This window comes from Rattus norvegicus, chromosome X (genome assembly GCF_036323735.1).
Source record: "Rattus norvegicus strain BN/NHsdMcwi chromosome X, GRCr8, whole genome shotgun sequence".
Taxonomy (NCBI): domain Eukaryota; kingdom Metazoa; phylum Chordata; class Mammalia; order Rodentia; family Muridae; genus Rattus; species Rattus norvegicus.
In genome coordinates this window covers 63,277,944-63,301,763 of record NC_086039.1, presented here as the reverse complement: position 1 = coordinate 63,301,763, position 23,820 = coordinate 63,277,944, and the positions used below count along the sequence as shown (strand labels likewise).

The following is a 23,820-nucleotide window of genomic DNA, read 5'->3' as shown; positions in this document are numbered from 1 at the left end:
CGATTGGATGATTACCAACCACCCGATGACTCCACAGTAGGCCCCAAGAGTCAATGCCAAGCCTGTGACACACAGCCCTCCTTGGGGTGGGGATACCCCTAAGATAACGGTCTTTTCACAGATCTTTCAGGGGTTAGTGACCGGTACTGTGACTGCCCCCAGATTCCGGAACAACATCATCCAAGACCATCTGTAATACAGGAGGTTGCTACCTAGGGGGCACGTAGGGCCTATGATTTCTCTCAGGCTCCAGAAGTCAGAGAGGTGGGTGCTATCCAGCCTCAAACAGCCTTCTTGCACCAGAATGATATTTTTACTGTCACTCAGCCAGCAATTATCAGTGGAATGTCCTTTTCATGCTCCCTGGATCTGCTAGGGCAGATCCCCAGTGCTGCTTCTAGAATGTCCCAGACATCCCCTGCCAGAGAAGTGGTAAGACCATCACAATTGTGGAGGCTCAGACAGTGCAGGTAGAGCCCAGAATATTGTGGCCACAGCTGCTGCTAAGGGCACAGTAGTCGCAAGCATCCTAGAGTCTGCGGGCAGCTGCTATTCCCCAGCATCGTGCTGAGCTCTGGCTCAGGATGGAGGACAAGAGAACCAAGAAGCTGAGACCTCTGTGTCATGCATACTTTCTTGACTCCTACCCTTTCTTTCTTTGTTTCCTGACCATTTTCCTCCCATTCTCTCCCTTCTCCCCTCCCTACCCTCATCCCTCTCCTTGTGTGTGCTTGATCTTCTACTACACATATTTTAGCATCTTTTGGTGACTCCATGTAGTTCCTATTCTCTGGTCTGGTTGGAGAATGCATCAGCCACTACTTGTTCTTCTCTTGCTGCCAAGAGTCTGCATGGGTAAGGTGTATGTGAGGCACTCTTGAAGAGTCAGGAAGGCCTGTCTGTGTCTGCCAATTCTGGTGTAGTTTAAGCACATGGATGAAGGATATGAGAACACTGAAGAGGGAAGCGAGCCTGCTAAGTACCTGGATGGTACTTCTGTCCCCAGTGACAGTCACCTCAGACTCAGTTAGCTCCTAGGCCCCCAGTGCCCACAAATCCCAGATACCTTAAGGCAAGTGTTGTGTCAGCCCCTGGTCAATATGACCCTTCTGAAAAAGAAGGTAAAAAAAGTCCATCCCTCCTGCCTCTTTTCTCTCCTCCCTCATGGGATAGTACTCTGTAGTTATCCATGCTTTTATTTTCTCTGGTGTTCCTCTTCCTACTCCAGGCAAGTATGTTGGTGAAATACTTGATCAAGAACTACAAGAAGGTAATCACCAAGTGTTCAGGCAGGCAGCCTGTGCCTCTGTGAACATCCTTTTGCTTATGCACCTACTGTTCCTGCTGTAGTGGATTCTCTGGTCTTTAAGCAGAATTCAGAATGGCTGCCTTCAGTTGGAATGGCCAAAGGGCTGAGTCTCTGAGCACCCCCTACTCAGATAAGGTACATTTACCCCACAGACATGTTGAAGGATATAGTCAGAGAATACAATGAACATTTGCATAAGGCAAGGCCCAACCACCTACTCTAGAAAAGCTTGGGGGGAGGGGGCTACAGGGAGTGATGGGAGAAAGTCTAAGCCATAGGCATGCTGTGGGTCACCAAGTTGAACTTCCATCCTACTTGCTCGAGAAGCCACCTCTAGCCCACCACTACTTGAGCTTCTATTGTACTAGCAGAGTAGGACATGTGTGTCTTCCCTGGTGTCTCTCTGTCCTGCATTCTGAGGGTCTCTCTATATCCTGAGGTAGATGCTACTCATTGTCTCTGCTTGTCCCATTTTCTTTTGCAGTCTTGCATAGGTGTGAACTAATCTAAGAGCTAAGATGTGTCCTAACCTGGGCTTGACTGTGCATTACTACTCAGAAGACGGTGTGAATTCACTTGTTTCTCTGCAGGTAGAATTTAGAACCCACCTGACAGAAATAGATAAGGAAGAACATCTATTCTTGAATACATGAAGGATTCTCCTGCTGCCTTCTGGGGTAAGAAATAGAAAGAGAATGCTGCAGCCTTGTCACTGCCTGGATGCTCTCAGGTAAACAGGAGTACAGAACTCAAGGGACCCAGTAATACTCTCACTGTGAAGGAACAGCACACAGCAACTGTGGGTAAAAAGGTAGCATGCTGGGCCCAGGCCTGTCGGCTTTGGGGATTTTACATGCATGAACCCATGCAAGTCCACAGCTATATGCATAGCTTGGGTGAAAGAAAACAGGCACCTGCTACTGCCGGCCTGGTTTGTGATTGACAGGCTGGACCTCCATGGAGAGGTTCTTGCAGGTAGACCTTGAGGTAGACAAGACCGGCAAACTCCACAACAGTATTTGTAAGCCCCATAGCCATTTGCAAAGCTTTTGTTCCCAGCTCTGTTCCCTGCCTTACTTCATATTATGCAGAACGCAGGGGAAATGGATCCTCACACCCTGTTAGGGATGAGGCAAATCAGTCTTAAGTTGTGGGTCTATGAATTGTCTGGGAAGGGGAAGAGGACCCCTCCACGTGATGGGGAAGAATTGTCCTGTTGAAAGAGGGTTTTGGAGAACTGGCTGCGGTGTGGGCAGAGTGGTCTCCAGGCAGTGTCATTGTTCCTCCTTGTTAGGCCCAAGAACACTCCCCACCTGAGTTGCACCGTGGTGACTTTGAGCACCAGTTTCCTGAGTGGCAGCTGAGGTAGTGAAAGTGAGTCCTCATCCTGATGAGGTTTGCTTATTCTTCACTGTCATCCATGTGTCTAACCCTTGTTCCCCAACTTGCTTTGCATCTGTCCTCAGGGAGGAGATTCTCCACAAGATGGGGCAGTGCCCCACGTATGACTCTTCAGTTCCTGTGCCTCGGTTTTCTCCTCCAGCAGAAGAGGTTCCAGGATAGGACTGGCTTGACATGGGACTGTGGCTCCTTGAACTAGGAAGACAGCAGATGGGTCTCATCACGACAAATGAGGAGCTTTCTAGAACTCTCAGCCGCTTACAGCTCACTGTCCCCAGATGAGATCTGAGACAGTGAGAGTTGGTGGCAGTGTCTATCCTTTCTGTCAGGTATCTGGGATTAGTGTTCGTCTGGTGTGCCCTCTTGTTGGGCTGTGTCATAGCAATGAGTGCTCTTGCACACGTCTTTCACTACCACTGCCAGAACTCATGGATGTCTTTGCTTACCCTCAGAATGAAGCACCCATTTCTGTGTGATCTGAAAAAAAGTCACTGATGACTTTATGAGTCAGAAGGGTTACATGAGCTTCTTTCACGTGTGTGGGATCCATGGTGCTGGTCAGTGGGGGAGACCATTCGTTAGACTGACAGGCAAAGTAGAGGAATTCTGGTCTCTGATGGGGACATACCTGGTGGTCAGATTTGCAGAAGGGTTTGGTTCTTGTTGTTGTTGTTGCTGTTGTTGTGCTTGTTGTTTTACTGGTGTTTAAATTAGGGTTTACTGTGAAGAGACACCATAACCACAGCAATTCTTATAAAGAGAAAGATTTAGTTGGGGCTGGCTTACAGTCCAGAGTTTTAGTCCATTATCATCGTGGCAGAAAGCATCATCGAATGCAGATAGACATGGTGCTGGAGAGGTAGCTGAGGGTTCTACATCTGGATTCACAGGTATGAAGAGTGACACTGGGGCTGGCTTGAACACCTGAGACCTCAAAGCCCCGCCCCAGTAACACGCACCTTCCAACAAGGCCAGACCTACACCAACAAGGCCACACCTACTAATAGTGGCACTCTCTATGAGCCTATGGGGGGTCATTTTTATTCGAACCACCACAGCTGGCAGGTAGGAAGATGAAATTCAGGGGAGGTCTTGGGGGAAAGGGAACAGAGATTGAGAACACTATACAGGGACAGTGTAATAGGACCAGAACTGAGCAGTTTGCCCGCAGACTTACACACACAATTCCCCTATCTTCCGTCTGAGGAGACTTGGGCACTGAGATCAGAAGGTTCTGAGCACATTCAACAGCGGGAAAACGTCAGGGCACACCCTTTCTTTGGTCCTTCGAGAATGCACAGTGCAGATACAGGCTGGTCTGTGTACACATAGTGATGGGCAGAGGCACTCAGTTGCCGTGCTCCTGCGCACAAACAGAAGTACAGGTGTTTAAGAGTGCTGGACTTTTCCTTTCTAGTCATTGTTCGTACTATTTGGCCAGGACCCTTGCACCAGGGTGTGTTCAGGGCAAAGGGATTAAAAACTGACTCCTCTGTTTGCAACATGCCCAACAGAAATCTGGAGCCGCTGTGATAAGAAGCACAAAAGTGGTTTTGCTTTGACCAAATATTCTACACAGATTCTGAGTAGGACCATTGTCACAAGGCCGGGGAGCCTTACTCTTGGAAGCTGAGGTGTTGGGAAACTGTGTCAGGCTTGGAGAGGCATGCAGATCCCTAAATGCAAGCCAAGTCACATCACTCGGGTAGAACAGAGTTCCCCTGGAACTCATTGGGTCAGCTACAGGTCTGCTTGGCTAGCAGAGTTTATTTTTCACTCCAATGTACCGGGAATACCAGCGGAAACCCAACAGTACCAGACCCAAGCATGAGTTCCTCTGCAGTCTTCAAACCAGCCATGACCCAGCAAGATGAGGATGCCAAGATTCATTGCCCAGATGCAAGAGAGTCTCTACTTGGTCCAAGGCTGAGGCTGTTTTCAGTGATTCTATCACAAAAGAAGCTTTCAGACATCCATGAGGAAATTACCCCAAAGTTCATACATGAAATGCTCTATGGCAGTGTGTGTAGTGTAGGGACAGATTCCACCCCTGAGGACATGCTGGAAGGCAACACAGGGATTCAGATACAAAGACACACACAGAGGCACGTGCACACTCAGTGGATTAGTGCTCAGACACTAGGTGCAAAGGACCGCTCTGAAAAACCCTATCTGAAGAAGTCACTGGCCAAAGCCAAGAGGAGAGGTGTGTGGGGCTGGCAGGGGGAGGGCTAGATGGGAGGACCCAGCTGATTTCAGTCTAAGCCAAGGGTGGGACTGAAACACCACTATTCAGGTCTCGGACTTAGAATCCCTGGAAAGGGAGCTTGAGTCCAAGATCTGAGACTCTAGGTAAGGGGCAAGCAATCAGTTTGCCTGGAGAAATCTAAAAGCGATTGGGGGGAGGGGTGGCTGGGTGGGAGGGGACTCTGAACTGGGTCGGGTACAGGGTTGGAAACGTGGACTCTGGTAGCAGTGGGCTCAGACATGGATTTGATCCTCATGTGGGAGAGTAGGCAGGGGATCCCATTTAGACTTGGGTCTAACAGGGCTCTGATTCAGAGTGATCTGGCTGTATTTTCTACCCCAGAGGACTATGGGTGAGCATAGTGTGTCCAGATGTCCCCTTTCTTCTGCCCATGGAATGAACGACTGCCCACATCACGATATCTGTGCCAGAGGAGCAGGATTCACAATCCAGGAGACATAAGTTTATGTTTTGCATCCAGGACTCAAACACCCTCAGTCTCACCGCTGGCTGTTTCCCTGGGCTCTGATCACCAGTGTGGCACCCATACCTTTGGGTTCCAATCTGTGCTGTCTATCTCGGTTAGGCCCTTCCCTAGGACTGACACCTCGGGAAGTCCCACAGGCATTCCTAGTGCCTGCTGGACGTGCCAAGTGCAATCAGGTGCTTGAGTATCTGCTAAGCCACGGTAAAGAGGGAAACTTCCCCCTGCTTTCCACAACAGCATAAGATTGGGAGGGCCTTGACGGTGAAATGAACCTGAGAAGGCTTTGGTAGCCCAGGGAAGTCTTAGCAGGCCTGACTGCTTGTGGTGCTCAGAGCCATGAGAAGGCAGGCTGAGCAAATTACAGAAAACCACTCACTAAGCAGCAGCCCCCATGGCTCCTGCTTCAGCTCCTGCTCCTCCTTCCTTCCATGATTTCCTTGGAAAATGGACAAGAAACTGAGGTGAAGTAAACCCTTCCATCCTCAAGTTGCTTATGTTCGTGGTGTTTCTCAAAGCAATAGGAAGAAATACGGACTATGAACACTGACTACCTGGAGGCCTCAACTCCTCCATCTAAGCAACAGGGGACAAAGGGCTCCAACACAGCTGCTGCTGCTCTTACTGCACACAAACACACACACACACACACACAGACACACGCACACACATGCACACACGCACACACGCACACACGCACGCACGCACGCACGCACCCACGCATGCACGCACACTCCCAACCCTGACTCAACAGCACAAGGTTCTGATTGGCCAGTGTCTCCTCAGACCTCCAGATGTGCTAGGTCTGAGGCAGCAGAAACTATGATGGCTGACCACTCCCACACACCTTCTTCCTTCACCCTGGCCTGCTCCTTCTGACCCCTCCTCTACTTGTAAATAGTAAAAACTGTTGTGAAATTTGTATGGTTCTGCTTGCTGATTATGGAGAGCTGGTTTTGGCCATTCGTATACGATGCATGGTCTGCCTGGTATTTCCTTTTTCTGCACTGCAGAGAAGGGGGCAGTGATCTATCTCTTCCCCATCCCAGAGATGAGGAATCTGAGGCCCCAGGAGCGAGGCCACTTGGTCTGATGGCCACAACCAGGAGGCAGCAGTAGAAGGACTCAGAGCTAGAGCCCTCAGAGCATAGGATCCTGTTCTTGACCTTGTAGCAGGCTGCGGCTGCCACCGAGAGTCCCATAGAGTCCAGCAGGCAAAACCTCCACCCATGCTCCACACTACGTTCTCACTCCCATGCCCCGGTCTCCCTAACCACACGCGCTAATTCCTCTTCATCCTCACTGATGCTCCATTCCCGGGTGCCTTGGAGACTGAGAAGAGGAAGCCAAACCAGAGGAAAGCGTGGCCTGCCAGAGACCACTGAGCAGCTCTGCCAAGGCCTTAGTGAGCTTGAGCACAGTCTCTTCTCCTGGCAGGATGGATAGCTCTCCTCGGGTTGCCATGGAGGCAGGTAGCCATTTACTGTTAGATTGTCAGTGTCTGTACTGCAGAGGTTTTTTCCTAGACTATGGGGTGAATTTTCATTTTGCTAAAGTCAGAGGACACAGGAGACAGGCATTCGGTGTCAGGTCCAGCCTGGGTCTCTTTGTGAAGACCCTCTGAAAGGAGATAGGGAAGCCAAGGGGAAGGGGCACAGGGTGCCTGGGTCCCTGCTGTGTGTGTCACATTACAGCTTTCCATGACAACAGGGCACTTTACCCATGGCTTGCTTACACCTACTCCCTGCCTCCTGTGCTAATATGCTTCAAAACAGCAAAAAGCAGCAATTTTCAGGGGACCCCTAAGAGCACTGATTCTAATTAAATTCCCAGTACTTTTCATGGTAGCTTCATCCACAAGAATCGTGTAGTGCAGACCATGACAGCGTGATACACTGCAGATACCTCTCTCTCTGTCTCTGTCTCTCTCTGTATATCTCTCTGTCTCTCTGTATCTGTCTGTCTGTCTCTGTCTCTCTGTCTGTCTCTCTGTCTCTGTCTCTTTGTCTCTCTCTGTCTCTCTGTCTCTCCCTCTGTGTCTCTCTGTCTCTGTCTCTCTGTGTCTCTCTCTCTCGCGCGCCCTTTCTCCCTCCTTCCCACTCTCCGTCTTCCTGTCTCTCCTCTCTCATCTCCTCTACTTCCCTCCCTCTCTCCCTCTCTCCCTCCCTCCCTCTCTCTCTCCTTTTCTGCTCCCCTCCACTCCTCCTATCTGTTAGTCGCAGGGATCGATATATTTCTAGAAATTACTAATTCTTTTAACGGGAACACTTTGCTAAAATCTCTATTCCCAGAGGGCTTTATTTCAAGGACCAGCTCTGCTTTTCTCCCACAGCCCAGTGAATGCATCACACACTCAGCTTCAGTTCCCATGGTAACTGAGGCTCATGATCTAGGGACTAAATATGAGACAAAAGGAAGCAGAGAAGTGCCTGTGTTCTCTGCTCCTCTGCGGTACACAAGCCTCTATTACAGGGAGGAAATGGGACCTTGCACAGTTCCACCTGCCCTCCCCTCACTGCTTGACGAGGCACAGAAGAAGGTACAGAGGCCAGAGGTGAATGTCTACATCTGCATACTGCATCAGGGTGGCTTGCAGCCCTCACCCCTGCCTCCCCCTCAGCAACACCAGTTTATACCCCAAAATGGGATGGGGACATCTAGCCCTCTTGATTCTCTAAAATTGCTCCCCTGTTCTCACACCCTCGAGCCCGTCATACTGTTGTTGTTTCCGATCAGTTTCATGATAAAAACCTGTATGCCAGTCTACTTTCATCATTTTGCCCCCAGAGTCATGCTTCAATCCTCACCAGTAGAGAGTCATGAGGGACAGGTGAAGTGTCTCTCCTCCCCTCTGTGACCTGGGAGACGTGATGCCCAGGCAAGGGGATAATACTGTAAGGCTTTCACCTCCTGCCAACTCTGTTGGGCTTTAAAGAAACGGACTCGGGAATCTTACTGCCAGATTTCCATTCTAGAAAGCACCACAACATATTCAGTGCCCCCAGCCTTATCCTCCTCTCCTGAGGAGACAACTTTGACCTTTGTGTTCATGAGACTGCTCAACATGGGAGGCCTGAGAGCACGGATTTGTCACAGGGCATAGCACAGAAGCTGGGCTAGGTCCCCGGCTTCTCTTTCCTTCACCCCCATTTACTCGTGTGTGTCTGACACCCATTTGTGCAGCTACATTGTCCTTTCCTGGTACGCACCTGCTGACCACTCAGCTCTCCTGCCCTGCACCAGCTTGGCTCCCAAAGCCCAAGAGGCTCATCTCCGCTCCAGTTGAACCATCTACATTCAAAGCTATGCCCTTCCTGCACAGGGGCATGCCACCTTCCTGACCACCAGGACCTCTGTGAGACAACCATTCTCTATTTATAACCAGTGTGCGTGTGTTCACCAGTGATTCTTCCGTGTCTCATCCCTACTGAGAGACTGCAGACCCAGCTTTCCTTGAGGGAAGATTCCATGGAGACAGGGCAGTTGAGGAAGGCAACGTTTACCTGTCTGTGCTGCTCCTTACCTCATACCCTGCCCTGACCCCAACCCCGCCTTAACACCGCCCCCACACAACAGTGCAAGCTATGTGTGGACCAGACCTCGGCAAAGAGTGGGAAGGAACCACAGTGGTTAACGTGTGCACCAGAAGCAGAAGGAAAGCCTTGCTGTGGATTTGGGTTCCCAGAGGCCAGAACACGCAGCAGTCCTCTGCTCACTGCAGGAGGGGTGGGCCTCTGGAGAGAGTCCATTTTAAGTCATGCCAGGACCACAGCTTTTCTGCTGCTTCTGGAGAATTCCCATTTGCTCCCTCTGCTGAGGAGAAAAACACCTCCAACATTTGACTCTATTGTAGAGGCCTCTTCTTCGTCCCTCTCAGCAGGCCATCTACCCTCTTCTTCAGCCAGCTCTAAGCTTGTGGACAGAGAGACGGAAACTTGTGCATCCAGGACCTAGAATGACCTCCAGTGAATGGTGTCTTCATCTCACCAGGCCGGTCTTTGCCACCCTGATCAACCATTCTAGAGATGCCAGATTAGAACCTCTCTCCTGCCTCTCCATGCATGTCGGCCTTGGCTGAACCTTCATCCCCATGAGTCCTGACACAGAAATGTGGCCTTTCAGCCTTTCTCTTCACAGCTGGATTTAATGCACCAGCTCTCCCAGCTTCTCTAGTCTCTTGAACTCTTTAAAATTTTGAACTTTTCAAGGAATCTGTTATCTTTGCACCTTTAAATCCTTCTTCACTAGTGACTTTTCACATCACTATGCCATTCTGCTTCATACCTCATTTCAGGTAAGCTGCTTCTTCTCTGTTGTCTGGTGTTTCTATAATGCGTGCCCTTTCTTAGCGGGCTTCCCTGTGTAGTTGACCAGTTGTCCCTGCTTCTTCCCCCACCCCGTTTACATCTAAAGTCTTGCATCCCCTCCTCTTCATGACTGTGATGGCTTTTTTAAGGAGCACAGCAAACCCCATCCCCCTGACTCTTCTGTCCTCTCATCAGCACGGACTGCACCAACGCCAGCACCCCTGGGCCCAAGTGTAGTTTCTTGCTCCTCCATGCTTCAGAGGGGCATGGGCATAAGAAGCCGCCTTGTATTCCCATCTCTGATTTTCTCACATTTTCCCCTAGGCAATTTCTCCCCCCCCCCACCCCCGTGAGTGTAACCAATGTGTGCATCATCACTGCCTCCCTCAACCACTCTGTTACTTACAACCCACACAAGGGCACAGGATTGTTCAGATGCAGCACCATCCCTTGCAAGGCAACATGGATATTTACTGATTTTAGAAAGCCATTGGGGTACCTTGTTCAATGATTGATTCATTTTTATTTTTGCCTGTTTGACTGATTGGCTGCATGCATGCGTTTGCCCTCTAAGAGTGCCTGAGGCGTCGGAGGCCAGAAGACGAGGTCAGATCCACTGGAACTGGAGGTATAGACGGTTGTGAGGTGTGCTTACGTGGAGCTGGGATCAGAACCGGGTCCTTTGTAGAAGACAGCGCTCTTAACCTCTGAGCCATGTCTCCAGCCCGATTCACCCACTTTATAACAGTGTACCCATGGTGCTAATGGTGGTGGGTCTAATGCATTAGACTTTCAAATGTAAAGCAGACCTTACCCATTTCCAAGTCTCCTGTGCTCCTTTTGCTTCTCATACAAATTCTCCCACCTACTTTGTCCACCTTATCAGAGTCTCCCTCATGTTTATATACATGTTGTATATATTATACATGTCATATATATTATACATCGTGGGAAATGTGTTTTAGTTACTGTTATTTGAGCCGTTTGGTTCTTTTGTAGTTGCCTGAATCATGTATATATTTCATCGAGTCTCTGTACGATGACTCGTGTCACCAGGTTTTTTCACCCAGTGTGAATTCTGTCTCTTCACTCTGGAAATTGATTTGTTTTTACTATGAACATGGTTGTTCATTTCTCAGAATCCCACCTCCCAAATGTGTAGACCAATTCTGGAGTTGTTCAACCTTTGACAAATGTTCATGGCTACCCCCTTCTCTGGAGGAAACATCCCTGCATTTTCCCCTGGGATCCTCAGAATTTCAATCTTCTATCCATTTAGATCTGATATTTCTGGAGTCTAAAGTTAGAGACCTGATTTTAGCCTTCGACATGTTCTCCCCAGGACTATTTGTCAATGAAGATGGCTGCCTCTTCTCCAATGTATCTTTTTCGAATCTTTGCCAAAACGGCCTCAGAAGCCACCTATGTTCTCTCTTATATGGACACCAATATCACAGTTTTACATTTCTTTGTTCGAATATGAGTGTCTGCACAGGTCATGGTCAAGATCAGATTAAATAGGAGTTGTTGTTGGTAGACGTCATGGGACAAGAAAGGAGCCATGAGAGGTGGTCTTGAGGCAGTAAAATGCCTGGGATACGAGCATGGAGTTGGGAGGATCCCGGGCATAGAAAGCCTTAATAAAGGGGATGGTGCTGGGGGTAATGGGGTTGTGGAAAAGGTCAACCAAAAGTTAGGACTTAGGCAACAGCCATACAGAATCTTACTAAATTCAGCTGGCAACTAAAAGATTTCTTTTCTTTCTTTTTTTTTTTTTTTTTGTGATTGTGATTACATCTGTCCTCTACCTCCTTTTCTACCCCCAAAGACTCACACCCACCCTTCCTTCTTCTCTTTCAAATGACCCCTTTCTTCATCAATTGTTTTTTCCTGCTCACATATCTGTGTATTTGTGTGCACGCATACATATTTCTGAATATAACCTACTCAGGCTTTATGAGGTGACTGGGATGCATGTTTCCAGACTGGCCTTTGGTAGGAGATAAACAACTGTTGTGTTCTTCCCTGGGGAAGCCTATTTCCCTAGCTCTCAGCACTCCTTAGTTTCCCCTTGTCCTTTGGATAGAAGGTGAGGCCTCATGGGCCTTCCCCTGCCCTATTTGGCATGTCTACTGTTGGCCTTGATCAGCTCATGGTGGGACAGTCGTGTTGCTGAGACTTTGTGGGCAGCTTCTGGCATTCTCAGGAGACACAGCCTTGCCTCCTGTTCCCTGATCCTCTAGTTCTTAGACTGTTTCTGCCCCCTCTTCCAAAATATTCCCTGAGCCCGAGATGCAGCTCTCTTGTAGATGCATCCGTTGTGGCTGCGTTCCACGATTCTGCAGTTCGATGCTGGTTCTTTTCTGTAATGATCTCTGTCTGTTGCAAAGAGAAAGAAAATCGATGAGGCATCAGGATGGCACTATCTGTGGGTATAAGGACAAATATTTAGAGCATAGTTCCGTCATTAGGATGGTATAGGAAACTGGTGGTGGTACGTTCCTCTCCCAGATTTATGACTTTTCCAGTCCTGGGCAGTCTGCTAGGTTTTCAGAACCACCCATGATGTCTGTCCTGTTGAGCAGGTCTCAAGTTCGGTTAGAGAACACCAATTTTGGACGGAGGTGTGCTAAATGAATGGGTAATGCTGCTCCCCACAGCCACAAGGTTCGAATCAAATCTCAGCACCAGTGGTAGGCTCTCTCCTTCTGAGCTGTTGGCTGGAGGCTCCCGAAACAATGGATGACGGATATTGCCCCTGGCCTGGGTCACTCAATGGACCTAGATAACAAGATCCTATTGCTGAAGAAACCACAGGCTTGGGATTCATCAAACAGATAAATCAAGTTAGATCTAAGCTGGAAGCTTCCATTCTACTGGCTAGTGTTCATACTGCTGGAAGGTGCCTTGCAGGCTCTTTAGGGAAATGCATTAGTTGTCTTCCCCAGTTGTCAATTCTAAACACAAAAACGACCCTAAAAGGCAAGATGCTTCCACCTGTGCCGTAGATACATGACTGATTTGCAAACAACCAGTTATTTAGATTGGATTGATTGGATCCAATTGTTTCAGGATTTGAAGCTTGATCCCTGGGAAGAATCACGTACCTGGAATATTGGGGTCTGCACCTCTGTTATAAAACCTTATGACCAAATCGTCTGTCTTGTGGCACATGGTACTTCTTTTGGTAGCTTGTAGTCCATCCTTCAGGGATGTTAGGACATTAACCTGGAGACAGGAAGTAAGTCAGAGGACATTCACGAGTGCTGCTCACTGCTGTGCTCCTCATTATTTGCCCAGCTGTTTTTCTTTTTCCTTTTTTTACTAGACTAGTCAGTGTCTTTTTAAGTTAATGCACCGTGATTAATTTATCTTTTATATTTGATATTATAATATTAGTTCATTTCTCTCTCCCCTTTCCTCCCTCCAAATCTCCTATATCTCTATTTATTCTCTTTCAATTTATGACCTGTTTTTGTCAACTGCTCTTACACACATTCAGACGGACACATACAAACACACACACACACACACACACACACACACACACACAGTCACACTCACACATACACAGGTCCGTAAACTGCCTAAAGATCCAACTATATAAAAGTATGTACTATGGTAAACATCTCTCACCATCCTCACCAAGACCACCATCATTGGTTCCTGATCTTCCCACCCATTCTGCATCTTACTTCCTCAGAGCATGTGGTCTCTTCCTCTTAGCACTTTGACCAATCATGCATCTCTTCATTGACTACTAACACTCAAAAAGTTGTCTTCTGGACATGACATGGTGACCACATTCATGACTTGACAGAAGCTTTGTGTACCTTCACAATACTGCACAAGACGATGTCAGCCCAAACTCAGAGAAGTGTGTTCCTCAGGACTTGCCCCTTAAAGAAAAGCTTTTGATAGCTGATAACCACAGGGAGAGGGAGAACCATTATTATTTTGGTTTGGTTTTTGTTGTTATTATTCTATTTTTCTTTTATTGACAATAGGCTTCTTTCCTACAAAAACATTCCTCCTACCGACTCCTCCCAGAGCCTCCCCACCTCCCTTCTAACAGTCGCATTAGGCCCGAGTTGTGACTACGATGACCGGAAGCACGGTTATGGCAATCTAATTTGTGTACTCTTTTGGTAACCTAGATTTAACCACAAATGATTTCACCAATATTATTGCTTTCAGACTAGACAAATTGTCAATAATTGGACCTGTCCATGTCCCTATACTTTCATCACATGCCCCCCTTGCATGCCCCAGTCCTGTCACTGATGTCTAGCACTGGTTCTCACAATGTTTCTCCTGCACTACACTGTGTGAATATCTAGGGGACTGCCACATAACCCCATTGTCTGAGTGGAGCAAATGTGAGTTAACCTGTATCCATTGAGGAAGCTTCCAGACCACAGGCTGCCAATCTAGGTCAAGGACATTCAGAATCCAGTCTTTCAAGAATCAAGATAGCGGCCCCCAACAGGTTCTAGAAACATGACCGTGCACAAGTACCAGGACCAGCTTTCAGTGCTTTACCTTGGCTTGATTGATGCTCGTTAAGTTGAAGCAAGGTTGAAGAGCAGGTAGCTTAGATGGTCTGCCTGGCAGGTTTTCATTAGACCCTCACCCCCATTTTGGAAATCAACAATTCTATGTAAAGAGATAATAAAATATATAAGCCAACAAAATCAGTCAAAACACAATGAAATAGTCCTAAATTCATGATCTCAGATAAATCTGAGGAAGATGCGTGCTAGTTTAAAATGGCAGTCTCTAACATGTTAAACAGTGTACCATCTCAGTAAACACACTGCGGAGTGCGCTCAGTATACATGCTTCATGGCACTCTTCTCTGCAACTGAGCTTAACAGTACTGATAAACATACAATTTTTATAATCTTTTAATTCACTTTACATACCACTCACTGCCCACTCCCAGTCACCCCCTCCCACAATCCTTCTCTACCATCCTTCCCTCCCTTTCTCCTCTGAGCAGTTGGGGGCTCCCTGGCTATCTCCCCACCCTGGCACTTCAAGTCTCTGCAGGGCTAGGCACTTCCTCTCTCACACAAGGCCAGACAAGGCAGCCCAGCTAGACGACCATAGCCTACATGTAGGTGACAGCTTTTGGGACAGCCCCTACTCCAGTTGTTTAGGACCCACATGAAAACTAAACTGCACATCTGCTACACATGTGTGAAGAGGCCTAGGTCCAGCCCATGTATGCTCTTTGGTTGGTAGTTCAGTCTCTGAGAGCCATAACGGTCCAGGTTAGTTGACTCAGTTAGTCTTCCTGTGGAGTTCCTGTCCCTTCAGGGCTGCAATCCTTCCTCCTACTCTTCCATAAGAGTGCTCAAGCTCTGTCCACTGTTTGGCTGTGGTCTCTGCATCCCTCTGAGTCAGCTGCTGGGTGGAGCCTCTCAGAGAACAGCCATGCTTGATCCCTGTCTGCAAGAACAGCAGAATATCATTAATAGTGTCAAGAGATTGGTGGGACAGGTCTCAAGTAGGGCCAGTTATTGGTTGGCCATTCCCTCAGTCTCTGATCCATTCCCTGTCTCTGGATTTCTTGCAGACAGGATAAATTTTTAGTTTTAAGTTTTGTTGGTGGTTGGTGTCCCTATTGCTCCACTGGAGTTCTGGCCTGGCAACAGGAGGTAGCCACCTCAGGTCTCATATCCCTAATGCTCTGAGTCACAGCTAAGGTCACCCCCATTGATTTTTAGGTACCTCCCTTATCCCAGGTCTCTGTCATATCCTAGAGATACCCGTACCTCCCCACCCTAATCAGTTGCAGATTTCCATTCATTCTTATGAACATCTGGTCACCTTTCCTATCCCTCCCCACACCTGATCCTGACCACCCCCCTCCCCACTCCCCTCCTTATCCCCTCTTCCTCCCAGTTCCCTTCTTCCATCTGCCTCCTGTGACTATTTTATTCCCCCTTCTAAGTGACATTCAAGCATCCTCACTTGGGCCTTCCTTCATGTTTAGCTTCTTTGGGTCTGTGTAATGTATCATGGTACCTGTATTTTATGGCTAATATCAACTCATTAGTGGTCTTTTTGGGTCTAGGTTACCTCACTCAGGATGATATTCTCCAGTTCCATCCATTTGCCTGTCAAATTCATGATATCCTTTTTTAAATAGATGAATGGTATTCCACTGTGTAAATGTACCAAATTTTCTTTATTCGTTCTTCAGTTGAGGGACATCTAGGCTGTTTCCAGTTTCTGGATATTATGAAAAGAGCTGCTTTGAACATAGTTGAGTAAGTGTCTTTGTGGAATGGTGGAGCATCTTTTGGGTATATGCTCAGAAGTGGTATAGCTGGGTCTTGAGTAGGTTTCCTATGGGGAACAATAATTGGACTAATAGAGTTACAAAAAAAGATATGAAATTAGGAGCAGGCATGTTTGGGGGGACATGACAGAAGTTGGAGAGGGAAATTGGGGTTACATATAGTATCTATAGTGTATACATTGTTTATACATTTAAAATTCACATTAACTGTATACACACTGATATATAAATGCATGCACGCACACACACACACACACACACACACACACACACACACACATCGATTTGATACCATATTACTCCATGGTGGAATGCATTAAAGGAATAAAGGAAGCTTCAGGTGATGGAGAAACACTTCTTTGACTTTGGTTTCAGAATACCAAAAGAGTACCTGTTTGATACCACTGTATACATGTTGCTAGACATTTAACTTTTCTTAATAACAGCATCAAAAGAAGTTAAACAGAAATATATGTATACCAATGAATTTGCTAATGAGTATCTTTAAGAATAACCTAAAATTGTTCTCACAAAGAATCTTCTAAAATGCTTTAGATTGTTATACCTCTATTGCTCCCAATCTGTCCCATTGGAAGGTCAAATATTATCTTTCTTCACCATTGCTGGTACAGCAGCAAAAGAAGTAGAGTGTGGAAAAGAGGACTGAAAGCAGACAGAAAGTCACTCTGTTGTCCAAAGTTCATTTCAGCAATAATGTGGCACTTTCAACTGCCCAAAATTAGGTCATCAAAAAGTATTTTTCTGAATAACTCCTTCCTACAGTGGCCTGAGTCACCTCCCACGTATGGGGTGAGGACAGTTGCACAGCGCCACAAAGCCAAGCACTGACCTTGACCTCACCTGCCACATGCGGCTCTCTGGGCAGTGACTATTTTATAATAAATCAAAGACATATCCTGGGTCACTTCAAACATATGGCCATACTCCACTCAAGAGCTATGACCCATCTCCAAAATTACTATGTCTATTCTGACAAGGACAGTAGCAGTAAGCAGCCACTCACCGTAGAGCTCATCTGCTTCCTGTAAGCACTATTTCCATTAGATATTCTGAGCCTTACAGACATTGATGTGCATAACTTTCCTGATTCCAACATGCTCATAAGAGACAGTTTAGATGCATACCTGAGCCCTGGGAAAGTGCAACAGGACCTTGTCCAGGGCCAGCCAGCTCCTCCTGAGCACATGCTAGGATCGTAGGCATTTGCAAACACTTCAGCAGACCTCTAAGTTGCTGCCAGTGACTTCTTAAGTACAAGGATTTGGCACAGAAGGATTCCTTTGGCACAAGAGATATTTTAGTTAAGAGGGTACAAATGAAGAAAACAGGTGAACAACCACACAACTATTTGCACACCACTAAGGAAAAGTAAGGCAGCAAGAAATTGAGAATTGGAGAAAAGGTATGGATGGGCAGAGGAAAAGAGAGGAGGGAAGGGAGATGGGAGGTATGGAAGGAAGGAAAAGAAGCAGTTTAATAACTGAAATTGCTTAAAATATATTGTTCTGAATTCTGTTCCATTTTTTCTGTTTAGTTCCCTTTATGTAAAGTTCAAGAACACGCAAAAAAGCCTTCTTGTTTATAGATATCAATAAATATACAGTATTAAAGTATAGGCATCTAAAGAAGGACCATTTAACTGCAGGACAGGCATCTAAAGAAGGACTACTTAACTGCAGGACAGCATCGCCTCTGAAAGTCCAGAAAGTAGCGCAAGAGAGAAGAGTCACGAAATGTAATTACATCATTTCCTTCTCCTCATTCTAAGCCCCTCATGTCTGCCCCTAATATTCTCTTTCTCTCTCTCACATCCATGTCCTCTTCATATACATATATAAAGACAATCTTCTGAATCCATTTAAAGTTTTATATATATGTGTGTATGTATGTATGTATGTATGTATGTATGTATGTATGTATGTACATATGTATTTTCCAGTGTTGATTACTTGTAGACAACCAATTTAAGGGCTCATTCCTGGGGGGAGATTAATTCTCCCCTTTCCAGCAGTTATTACCTATAGTTTTTGTCCAGGGGTGGGGTCCCATGAGATTTTCTCCTTCAAAGTAAGCATGCCTATTGGTATGGTCACTATTCAGGTCCTTTCTGGGAGCCACATTTTTGAGATCTCATGGTGTAGCTTCCCTGTCACTTCTAGTAGACACAATCTCACAGTAAACTTACTGGTTTAAAACTTTCCATCCTTCTATGATGTTTCATGAACTTCAGAGGTGCTTGGGCAAACCTACATTCAGTTCTTCACTGCATTTTGACTAGCTGCAGTTTTCTGAAATTGTCTGTTTTCTGCAAAGACATGCTTCTTTTATGACGAGTGAGGGCTACATTTATCTGTGGGTATAAGGACAAATATTTAGAAAGCAGTTAGGTTAATTATTGTTACAGGGACATGACATCAGTAGGTTCTCCTCACAAATCTGTGACCTCATTAGTCACAGGTAGCTGACTGGGTTTGTAGTACCGGGCATGATTTCCCTACTGTTGAGCAGGTCTTAAGTCTAATTAGACAGCAGTTTATTAGCACCTGTATCTTGCTAATGCTGGTCACTATTTGGGTCATATAAGCCTCATGGATTGGTAGGACTATTGATTGCTTCCCTCTTTTAGCAGTCTACACAGCACTCTCCATTACTATGAAAGATAGTCTTCGGGGAAGAGGCTTTCAGGTTAGGTCCAGTTCAAATCCTCCAAATCCTATGTCTGAAGAGCACGTCAGCACTAGGGACATAATCTTCAACTTCTGGGGACAAAGGTAATAGCAATGGCCTATATCGTCTTTGGAGTATCTTAGACTCCCCTGACCAACAACAGAAAAGAAGGTTTCTCATGCTTGGTACTAAGGTTTCGTTAGACAGTCTATGGCTCTTTGAGGAAGTGATACAACTTCATTGAAACTATATGCATATATGCAAAACAGCTGCTAGAGAAAGTACCGCAGATAGAATCCCAGAAACACTGCCCACTAGAATTTGGGCACGGTACCCTGAACCATCCTTCACTTAGACTGATACCTCTAGATGCCACTCCTCTGAGCAGGAAGTAAGTAAAGCAGTCAACATCCATTCCTCCGACAGCAGTGTCAATCTCCGAGGCAGATATGTCTTAGTCACTTTGCTGCAACTATAGTGCTGTGAAGAGACAACATGACCAAGGCAACTCTTTTAAGAGAAAGCCTTTAATTAAGAACTTGCTTATAGCTACAGAGGTTTAGTCCATTATCACCAAGGCAGCAAGAATGACAGCACTGCAGATAGGCACTGGAACAGTAACCTGAGAGTTATATCCTGATCTATAGGCACCAGTGGTCTGGTGTTGGCTTTTGAAACTTCAAAGCCCACCCGTAGTGACACATGGCCTACAACAAGGTCACACTTCCTAATCCTTATAATCCTTTCAATGGTGTCATTTGCTAGTGATTATGCTTTCAAATGTATGAGTCTGGGAGGGGGGCATTATTATTCAAACCACCTCAGGGTATTAAGAATAGTTAGAGGGACATAGTTAAGGAAAACAGAAGCAGGCTTTAGGAAATGGATGCTTTTTATTCCCAGAAGGCTCTGTGAAGAAAAACGGCAGGCAGGCACAGAGGCAGGTATCTAGACAGGACAAGTAGGGGGAAAGAAGGAAGCAACAGACCTACAAAGTATGGAAGTCAGCCTCTGTTTAAGAGACTTCCGGCCAGGGTTGGGATTTAGCTCAGTGGTAGAGCGCTTGCCTAGCAAGCGCAAAGCCCTGGGTTCGGTCCCCAGCTCCGAAAAAAAGAAAAAAAAAAGAGAGACTTCCGGCCTTAGGTTTCTACTATCCTGGCAGGATAACGCTATAAATCTTCCCTTATCTTCAAATTTGTCTGCTGTCTTTCCCAGGCATTCAATTCTTTGTTCATGCCAAGGAATAAATTAGCAGTCTCTAAGACAGCTACCAGACCTCCATTACAACAAAGATGCTAAAATCACACACAGGACAAAAGATAGTATCTTCAATGCTGGGAAAACTAGATGTCCCCATGTAGAATGAAATTAGAACTGTATATATCACCATGGTCAAAAAAAAATGGCTCCAAGTGAATCAAAGAAGTCAATGTGTAACCTGGAATGCTGAAACCTATAGAAGAAATATTAGGGAGCATCCTACAAGAGATAGGAATAGGAAATGACTTCTAGAAAGTGGCTCACTTTGCCCAGAAATTAAGGCCAAAATTGACAAGTAGCTCCTCATAAAACTAAAGAGTTTCTATACAGCCATGAAAGCAATCAAGTGGGTAAAGAAGAAACTCAGAGTAGTAGAGAATCTTGGCTAGCTATATATCTGACAAAAGATTAATATTCAAAATATATGAAGAACTCAAAAATAGAGTCATGAAAACAACCAATTAAAAACAGAATTATCAAAGAATAAAAGACTTTAAAATTCCCAAAGTGTTTATAATCATAGCAATTAAGAAAATTCAAATTACAGTAACTCTAAGATTTCATCTTACCACAGTCAGATTGACTAAGATCAACAAAACAATCAATCACAAACACTATCAAGGAATTTGAGAAAAGGGAACCCTCATTCACTGTTAGGGGTTTTCCAAAACCTGGTGAAGCCACTCTAAAGATCAGTTTGAAGTATTCCCACAAATCTAAAAATAAGTCTACCACATTACACAAGTATAGTACTCCTTGGCAAATGTCCAAAATTTTTAACACCCTATTCCACAAATGCTTACTCAGCAATGTTCACTGCCACTCTATTCACAATAGCTAGGAAATAGAGACATCCTCAGTGTTCTTCAACTGATGAATTAATAGTAAATAATGAAAACATAAATACTGTTCATCCCTGAGTAAAAATTAAATCGTGGATTTTTGCAGGTAAATGAAACTATAAGATATTATATTGAATGAAATAACCCAACCCAGAAAGATACACACTGCATGTTCCCTGTCATCTGTGGCTCTTAGTTCCAAATCTTCAGATGTGAATATGTAACCTTGAGTAATTGTAATAACCAGAAACTTTAAAGGAACCACCAGGTGGTAGGGGGTGATTTCTAGAGAAGGAAGTAATAGATTATGAGTGATATAAAGAGAAAAATGGGAAAACAAGGAGTGGAGTTTTAACTTGAAAGGGAGGTGGAAAAATGATACAGAACAAGGAGGAGCAAATGACATCAAAGAATATTTGAAAAAGTAATAGTGAATCATATTATATTTACCTTAAAAATATCTATACATGATGGTTTCAATTGATACAGAAAAGACGTTTGACAAAATCAAACACCAATCATGATTAAAAATCCTGCAGAGGCTAGGGTGGAGGGACTTTCAACATAAACTATGCACTATGCTAAATAAATGAAAGTTGGAGCAAGTCTTACTGAAATCAGGAACAAAACAAGAGTATCCGTGTGCCCCACTCCAATTCATAGTGCTTAGAGTACTAACTAGAGCATTAAGGCACAAGAAGGATAAACTGGACTGAAAGAGTTGTGGGTGGGTAGGTATCCCTATGTCTCCACTGGGGTTCTTGCCCAGTTACAGGAGGTAGTCTTCATGTGGGTCCAGAACAACTGGAGTGGGGGCTATCTCAAAAGCTGTTGCCTGTCTGTGGGATATGTTCTTCTAGCTGGGCTGCCCTGTCTGGCCTTAGTGGGAGAGGAAGCCCCTAGCCCCACAGAGACTTGATGTGCCATGGTGGGGAATACCCAGGGGTCCCCCACCTGCTCAGAGGAGAAGGGGAGAGGGGATGGAGGAAGGGATTGTGGAAGGGGTGACTGGGTGGGGGCAGTGAGTAGGATGTAAAGTGAATAAGTAAAACTATAAAATTAAATTTAAAAAAAAAGACAAGAGAAGGAAATTAAAGTCAAAGTTTCCCTATTTGCATATAATTTTTTTCTGTAACTGAAAGACCCTAAAGATTCTATCAGGAAACTCTTAGAGTTGATAAAGACTTTCAAGCAAAGTGGCACTTTACAAAATCAATCAGTACCTTTGCTATATACCAAAGGTGAACCTACTGACAAATAAGTCAGGGACACACTCCCTTCATAATATCCCTAAACTTAAACTTAATAAATAAATGTCATGAAATAAACCCAACCAACTGTGCTGGCTTAGATGAGAAATATCCCCAATAGGCTCTGGTATTTGAAATACTTGGTCCCCAGTTGCTAACACTGTTTAGGGAGACTGAAGAAGGAAGTATGTCTTCGCAGGAGGAAGTATATCACTGTGGGAAGGTTTTGAAAAGTTAAAGCCTTGCCCTATGTCCAGTTTATTCTCTATTCTTCTTGCTGATGGCTGAGGATGTGCGCTCTCAGCTCCCTGCTCCAACTGCTATGCCTGGTCCTGCATACCCTACCATAATGGACTTTTTAATCCCCGAGGAACCATAAATCCAAAATAAATTATTTCTTCCATAAGTCACTTTTGGGCATAGTGTTTAATCATAGCCACAGAAAAAATAATACACCAAGGAAATGAAAGACCTATAAAATAAAACCTCTAAATCAATGAAGAAATTAAAGAAGACAGCAGAAGATGAAGAGCCCTCCACGTGTGTAGATTAATATGATTAATACTGTAAAAAAAAGTCCATCCTATAGTGACCAAATAATTAGGCACAAAGATAATACTTTTCTAGAGGTACATATAGAAGTATGCATGTGGCAGCATTATGTTCAGGATCATTTCAAAAACCATTAAATATATCTTCTTGTTTTCTTCCATTTTCAAAGATGTCAGAGGCTGGTCACTTCAGAGAACTACTGTACATATGGATGCAGCCTGGCATGAGGCGTCTCCCCTGGGTCTCCAAGGGCTAACAAGTGTTCAGTGGACGCTGCTAGAGACACAATGCTTTCTAAGGCATACCCCGTCTCTGAGTATACCCACTTCAGAATTCCCACATATTTTTCTATCATCAGTTGGATTACTGCATGGGATGCCTCCTAGCCACTATCTTCCCCACTCCAGCTTTAGGGACCTGAACTTGTTTCCCTGTCAATATGCCAAGGGAGAAGAGGGTATCTCCTGTCCCTCCAGAATTGCATGGCCACCCAGTGTCTCAGGATTGGCTGGCCCATGATCAATTGCTATTCACCTACTCTTCTATAACAGACTATGACTAAGGTAAATAAATGAATGAAGACAAACAACTGTGTTTCAAAAGACATATAAGCAGAGCATGGTGGTATGGTACTCAGGAATTCAAGGTCAGCCTGGTCTATATAATGAGTTTCAGGCCAGCCAGGGATACATAGTATATATATATATATATATATATATATATATATATATATATATATATATATATTTAAAAACAATAGGAAAAGTATCTCATGTTAACAATCTTATTTAAAAATAAAGTTGAAATCACTATACAATGTGAACTTCATGGTATTTAAAAAACTTTGTTTTTAAGGTATTTCAACCTTTTTACACTAATAAAATAAAAAAAATGACATGAACTAAAGTTCTCACAGAAAAAGCGACACCTACTTTAAACATTCTATAAGGGTATGGACAGGTGGCATGTTGCAGGACCAAAGCCAAATTATCTTAGGCTATCATAACTCCTATAGTTATATTCAATAGAAGGGACTCAACAATCTCGTGATTACTAGGTAAATCCCAAGGCTAGGAAGAGAATCTGAGCCCTAGAGCAGAGCTCCCCCAGGCCTTCATTGTAACCACTGTCAATGAAAGTAACAGGTTTTATCTCAAAGTAATAAAAGA

At 45.2% G+C, this 23,820-nt stretch overlaps 1 long non-coding RNA gene and 1 other non-coding gene across 2 annotated transcripts; one reads left to right on the top strand and one right to left on the bottom strand.

The window, feature by feature from the left end:
* The first annotated feature begins 4,163 nt into the window (after window positions 1-4,163).
* LOC120099522 (small nucleolar RNA SNORA11) lies at window positions 4,164-4,289 on the top strand. The gene has a single exon (XR_005498684.1). It is a non-coding gene; the product is annotated as a small nucleolar RNA SNORA11 (small nucleolar RNA).
* Window positions 4,290-10,249: 5,960 nt separating this feature from the next.
* On the bottom strand, window positions 10,250-23,316 carry LOC108349225 (uncharacterized). Its single transcript, XR_001842704.3, has 7 exons — window positions 19,111-23,316; window positions 18,266-18,430; window positions 15,837-17,358; window positions 14,292-15,203; window positions 13,583-13,670; window positions 12,857-12,977; window positions 10,250-12,128 (listed from the first exon to the last, which is right to left on the bottom strand). It is a non-coding gene; the product is annotated as an uncharacterized LOC108349225 (long non-coding RNA).
* Window positions 23,317-23,820: the final 504 nt, after the last annotated feature.